This window comes from Gossypium hirsutum, chromosome A02, assembly GCF_007990345.1.
Source record: "Gossypium hirsutum isolate 1008001.06 chromosome A02, Gossypium_hirsutum_v2.1, whole genome shotgun sequence".
NCBI classification, from domain to species: Eukaryota; Viridiplantae; Streptophyta; class Magnoliopsida; order Malvales; family Malvaceae; genus Gossypium; species Gossypium hirsutum.
Genome location: NC_053425.1, coordinates 2,193,263 through 2,200,094, shown reverse-complemented (window position 1 = coordinate 2,200,094; position 6,832 = coordinate 2,193,263).

The following is a 6,832-nucleotide window of genomic DNA, read 5'->3' as shown; positions in this document are numbered from 1 at the left end:
AATGCTCCTTTAGAAAACAGGTTGGGTCTTAGATAAAAAAAATTTGCTTGAGTCTGGCCTGACCCGAATATGCTAAAAAAAATTGATGTTTTTTTTTTATTGTTTTCTTACTGTTCTTTATTGTTTTGTTGTTAATTTCTTATTTTTTTCAATATATTGCTACCATTTCACTATTATATTGCTACTATTTTATTATTTAGATATTGTATAACTCTTGTTTTATTGTTAATTTTGCTACTATTATAGAGGTTTTAGTATTTTTTATGTATTATGTTTTAAAATATATATAAATAAAATAAAGAATTAATACAAACAGACTGGACCAAGTTCGAGTTTTAACATTTTTATCCGGACCGAATTGAGTCCAAACCTAGCAAATAAAACTAAAATTTTAATTGGGCCCAACCTAAACCTAACTCGAATCATAAACATCACCAAAAAAAATATTTATATTTAAATTCTTTCTCGATCATTACAATAATAATAATACTAATTAAATTAAAATTCTTATAAATAAATTTCAAATTTGTGTTAGTGTTAAATTTATGCCTTAAATAATTTTGGTGCAACCAAAAATAAATTTATTTTAAATAAAAATCAAATTAATAAAATCTTTTAATCATTATATGAAAAACTTAATTAGGTTTTGACTTGTAGTACTGATGGTAATGATAAGCCACCACACAAATGGAACTCCACCTAGTCAAAGTGAACAAAATAAAGGCTATCGTTTTGTCAATTTGTTTCTCCTTGTATGAAATTTGAAAGTCAACTTTTTTTAAGTATTATATATTTTAGGATTGTGGAATATTACGAATCGTTTTATGGATTTTGAATTATTCTATTAGTAATTATAGTAATTTTTTACTCTTTATTATAAAAAATTATTATTTTACTCGTATAATATGTATGACTATTCAAATAGTAAAAATGTACAAATCCATTTAAAAAAATTATCCTTAAATATTTGTTTTTTTATAAAAAATTTAAAAAATTTAGAAATAATTAACAAAAATTAAATTGGGGTGGGATGGAGTGGGGTGTATTTAACATCTATAGAGGTGGTAATAGTTTTCAAGGTTACACATCTGTAATGAAGCAGGGCAAGTGGTGAAGTGTACCAACTGTGGAGCAGTGGTGGATTTGACAACAACTATCCCAACCCGCACTATTATCATCTCTAATAAGTGTAAGTATTTTTGTTAGAGTTGTGTGACTCAAATTCCTGTTAAATAAAATAAGATATTGTTTGTAAGTTAATTTAAGCAAAATATATTTTCTTTTTAGAAGATTTAGTATTTATTAGTATAATAAATTTAAAATTTATTAACATAATTTATTTTACCTATGAATTTAGCCTATAAATAGGCTCTTTTATAATCTCATAAAAAACACCCATTAAAAATATTAGAACTCTAAAAAAAGAAGAAGAAGAAGATAGTGTCACATTTGATACTTGTACTTTTATAAAATATCTAATGTGATACCTTATCTATCAATACGTGTTTTATTATAATACTTGGCGTTAACACTATTAGTGAATTGCTAAAGCAATCAATAAAAGTTTTGGCACATAAAATTTACTTAAATGAAGAAGATGACGTTTTTATTTATGTAAGTTTAATAATCGAACTTTTTTTAATAATACATTTAGTTAATTTGTTTTTATGAATAATATATTATTCATGTGGATTTGGATGATTTGAAAAGAAAAATTACGTGTCAAATTTTCATTGACTGACTTAATAATTCACTAACAATATTAACACTAGGTATTATAATAAAAACACATTAATAGTTCAAGTATCATATTAAATATTTTACAAAAATGTAAGTACTATAATAAAAATATATATTAATAATTCAGGCATCCCAAAAAAGATATAATAGTACAAATTGTACTAAACATCCTTACATTATACAACAGAAAATATTAAAATAATATAAAATTGAAATTAATATTAATATTAATATTAAATAATTATAACAGGAAATAATAAAATAATATAAAATTAGTAATTGACAATTCACCACTTGTATCACCCGCGTGACACGTGAATAGTGTCTGTTTTTTTCTTTAATTAGAATAGTGTCTTTTTCTTTTTTTGCTAAAATTGGACAGGTTAATAATGAATATTCCATTATTGAAATAATTTCCCTAAAAAGTACTTTATTTAATTTTTTATTTTTTATTTTCTAATTTTAATATATTAATTTTTAAACTTAAAAATAATAAATAACTTTTGTAAAAGAAATGGTTGGTGATGCATTTTGCAATATAAATTATTCTAAGCAAATGCTTAATCAACCAAACATATTCATGTGATTTTATTATAAATTTTAATTAATAATTTATAAGATATACTAAAATCCCATTAATCATGTTCCATTGGGTGGGAAACAACCAAATTACACTTAACTTTAATTACACACAAAAAAATTTTCTATGGAAATAGATTTATGATTTTGTTTGTAATTTTAAAAAATTCTTAGATTGAGTTTTAATTTTATTGTTATTAATATTGTTGTCAATGTAAGAGGATATGGGTTTGAATGTGCTGAAGCTCATTATCCTCCTATTTAAGAGTTGGAGAGAGACTATGGATAGTTTTAGGTATTGTATAAAAAAATAACATATATGATAAGAACATATAAAAATATTAATGTTAAAAAAACTTATTATTTGTCTATTGAATATGGTAATGTAAATTAATTGTTAATATCTTAAGAAATAAAGTATGAATGGAAGTGACAGTGAAATTGGGTATTTCTAATAACATTGTGATAAACAACAAAAATATAGGTGATAAGAAATTGTTTTACACAATCTAGCTCAATGAGATGAATCTACTATCTTCGAACTCAATGCAACAAGTAATCCTAGTTCTGTCACACCCTGGCCTAGTAACCTCAATGTTGTACTCAAGGGCTAGATTTCTCACCATCAAATTCTCCCCTCGAGCACATAGTTTGTAAAACCACCATCAAGGCAACAATAAGTTTTACTATCTCATTTGCACTCTCACAATAATGTTCCTCTGTGAACTGGTAAGTGGTCTAAAAAACTCAATACAAGTATCTCAAATATATAGAAGTTTTCTAAGACTTACATACTAAAGATCAATTACAATCCCCTTTGAACAACAACTAAAATAGTTAAATCCAATATGATAATAACAACTAAAGTAAAGAGGATTGTTGGAAGATAAGTCCTCAAGTTTTGTCCCGATCAAACATCCTTAATCAAAAGAATTTGGTAAGATTGATCTGATCCGATCCGATCCTTAAAAATATGTTTTTCTTAAATTGATTGATATTCATTGATGAGCTTGAATAATTCCACAATATTAGCCTAACCCAAAGGTTTTATTTCAATAAATTGTCAATTTCAAATATAACAAGTAGGACTCTATAGCAGTGGTAATAGAAGTGGGCATTTCCATTGGCACATAATTGATCATTTCAAAAACTTGCTTCAATGAAATCATAAATAGAGTGGTAAAGAATTTGTGTTTAAGTTTTTGGTTAACAAGTTGGGCCTTGGGTAAGAATTTTTGGCCCAAGTTTAGCCTGACCTGGATATGCAAAAAAGAATTGATTTTTTTATTGTTTTTTTATTGTTAATTTTGTTACTATTTTAGAAGTTTTAGTATTTTTAATGTATTATATTTTAAAAAATTTATATAAAAATAAAATAAAAAATTAATATTGGCGGGTTGGACCAAGTTTGAGTTTTAACATTTTTATCTGAGTCGAGTCGAGTCGAGCCCAAACCTAACAAATGAGACTAAAATTTTAGTTGAGCCCGACCTAAATCTAACTCGAATCATAAACATTTATGTTTACTCTTTTTTTTGTAATTCACTAAAAAAATATTTATATTTAAATTCTTTCTCAATCATTACAATAATAAGAATACTAATTAAATTAAAATTCAATAAGATGTTATAAATAAATTTCAAATTTATGTTCATATTAAATTTGTGCTTTAAATAATTTTGGTGCAACCAAAAATAAATTTAATTAAAAATAAAAATCAAATTAATAAAAAGTATAATCATTATTATATATTTTAATCATTATATAAAAAACTTAATTAGGTTTTGACTTGAAGTACTGATGATGATAAGCCACCAGACAAATGGAACTTCACCTAGTCAAAGTGAACAAAATAAAGGCTATCGTTTTGTCAACAAGTTCACGCGTTTGTTTCTTCTTGCATGAAATTGGAAAGTGACCATTTTTTGAAGTATTATATATTTTAGGATGGTAAAACACGAATCGTTTTATGGATTTCGAATTATTTTGCTTTAAATAGAATAGATTTTTCTTTAAAATATAGTTGCTAGTGGATAATTGACACTAAGTAGTTATAGTAATTTTTTGTTTTTACTATATAAAATTATCATTTTATTTATATAATATGTATGACCATTCAAATGGTAAAAATGTACAAATACATTATAAAAAAAGCTTTTATATTTAATTTTTTTTAGAAAATTTATGCTTAAATATTTGTTTGTCTTATAGAAAATTTAAAAATTTTAGAAATAATTAATAAAAATTAAATTGAGGTGGGATGGAGTGGAGTGTATCTAACATCTATAGAGGTGATAATGATTTTCAAGGTTAAACATCTGTAATGAAGCAGGGAAAGTGGTGAAGTGAAGTGAAGTGTACTAACTATGGAGCAGTGGTGGATTTGACAACATCTATCTCAGCTTCTTCTATTGTCATCCCTAACAAGTGTAAGTATTATTGTTAGAGTTGTGTAAGTCAAATTCCTATTAAATAAAATAAGAGATTATTTGTAAGTCAAATTAAGCAAAATATATTTTCTTTCTAGAAGATTTAGTATTTATTAGTATAATATATTTAGCATTTATTAGCATAATTCATTTTACCTATGAATTTAGCCTATAAATAAGTTCTTTTACAACTTTAGAAAAAAAAACACCTATTAAAAAGATTAGAACTCGAAAAAAAAAAGGGTAAATTACACCAACAGTCACTCAACTTTGGGGTAGCTAACAAAACAGTCACTCAGGTTTCAATTCAGTTACTCAACTTTTGAAAAATAACAAAACAGTCACCACTAACCATTTTCTGTTACAGACATAACGGAGCTACCATTTTTCGTTACAGACTTAATGGAGCTACCATTTTCCATCCCCTGTCACTGCTCTCCCATCCCTCTTCCTCTTCCCCACTATCCACTTGACCTCCGCTGCCAAAAAGTTCTCTTCCCAAACCAGATTCTATAGCAAGAACAGGAGGAACAATCTCACCACAAAAGAACAAGATGAGGAAGAGGAGCCTAAAAGGACGACGAAGATTGAAGAATCAAACATTGTTGTTGAAGTTGGATTAGAGGACGCTGGTTGGAGCTCATCTGAGATTTTGGTTGATGGTAAGTTGTTCCCGGATCTTCTGGGCCTTCAGCCAGATTTATGGGAAGGTCCTAAGTAGGATGTTCTCTGTTTCTTTGTCAATATTTATTGGCTTTTGGCATAGTTTTTTGCGGTATATCTCAAAGTTCTTTATCTTTGCCTTTTTTTTCCATCGTTCAATTTTGGTGTGTTGATGCCTAAAATGATTGATGTTTGAATTCATATAAGCCTATGGAGGATTAGGATTATGGGTTTAAATCAAAGTTACAAAATTTAACAACATGATAGCTTCTGCATACTAATAAAGGGAAAAAAATCTACCCTAAATCCAAATGGTGGTTAGAACTTGAACTTGGGTTTGGAGATTTTAGTTGTAAAGTTCAAATGAAAATTTATGAGCCGGGGATGTACCATAAGAAAAGAATGAAATTCTGCATGTGTTAGAGTCCAAAGCTCCGTTGTGGAGTTATAAGGAAAAGGACTAAGAAAGAATGTTCATACTGAGAGATTTTTTGTAGATTATGTTTCCTCCAAAGGGGGATAAGGGAATGAAATTAAAAGTTCAAATAAACATTAAATATGCACCCATGAAATTTAGAGAATTATGGGAGACTAATATGACATTTTGTTCGAATTTGGTGGCTGCAACAAGGTAGCCTGGACTACTTTTTGAGATTTTCTTTTTTTGGGTTTGTGATGGGAATTAAGGAAGGTGAACAACATGAAGCACCCAAACTTGCTAGGTTTGATTTTGTGCTTACCAAATGTGAAGATGTGGTTCCTGAGTTTGGTGAAACATGGTGGGGAAGAGAAGGGGAGGAAGAGAGAATCAGAGTAAGGGGGATGGTGGGGAAGAGGGAGAGCGATGGGAGAGCAGTAATAGGGGGATGGGAAATGGCAGCTCTATTAAGTTTGTAACAGAAAATGGTAGCTCTGTTACGTTTGTAATAGAAAAGGGTTAGTGGTGATTGTTTTGTTATTTTTCGAAAGTTGAAAGACTGAATTGAAACTTGAGTGACTGTTTTGTCGGCTACCCCAAAGTTGAGTGACTGTTGGTGTAATTTACCCCCCAAAATAAGAAGACAATGTCACATTTGGTACTTGTACTTTTATAAAATATCCAATGTGATACCTTAACTATCAATACATATTTTATTATATTACTTGGCATTAACACTATCAGTGAATCGCTAAAGCAATCGATAAAAGTTTTGGCACATAAAATTTATTTAAATGAAGAAGATGGTGTTTTTATTTATGTAAGTTTAATAATTGATCCTTTTTATTAATAATATATTTAGTTAATTTGTTTTTATGAATAATATATTATTCATGTGGATTTGGATGATTTGAAAAAAAATTACGTGTCAAATTTTCATTGATTGATTTAATAATTCACTAACAGTGCTAACACTATAGGTACCATAATAAAAACACATTAA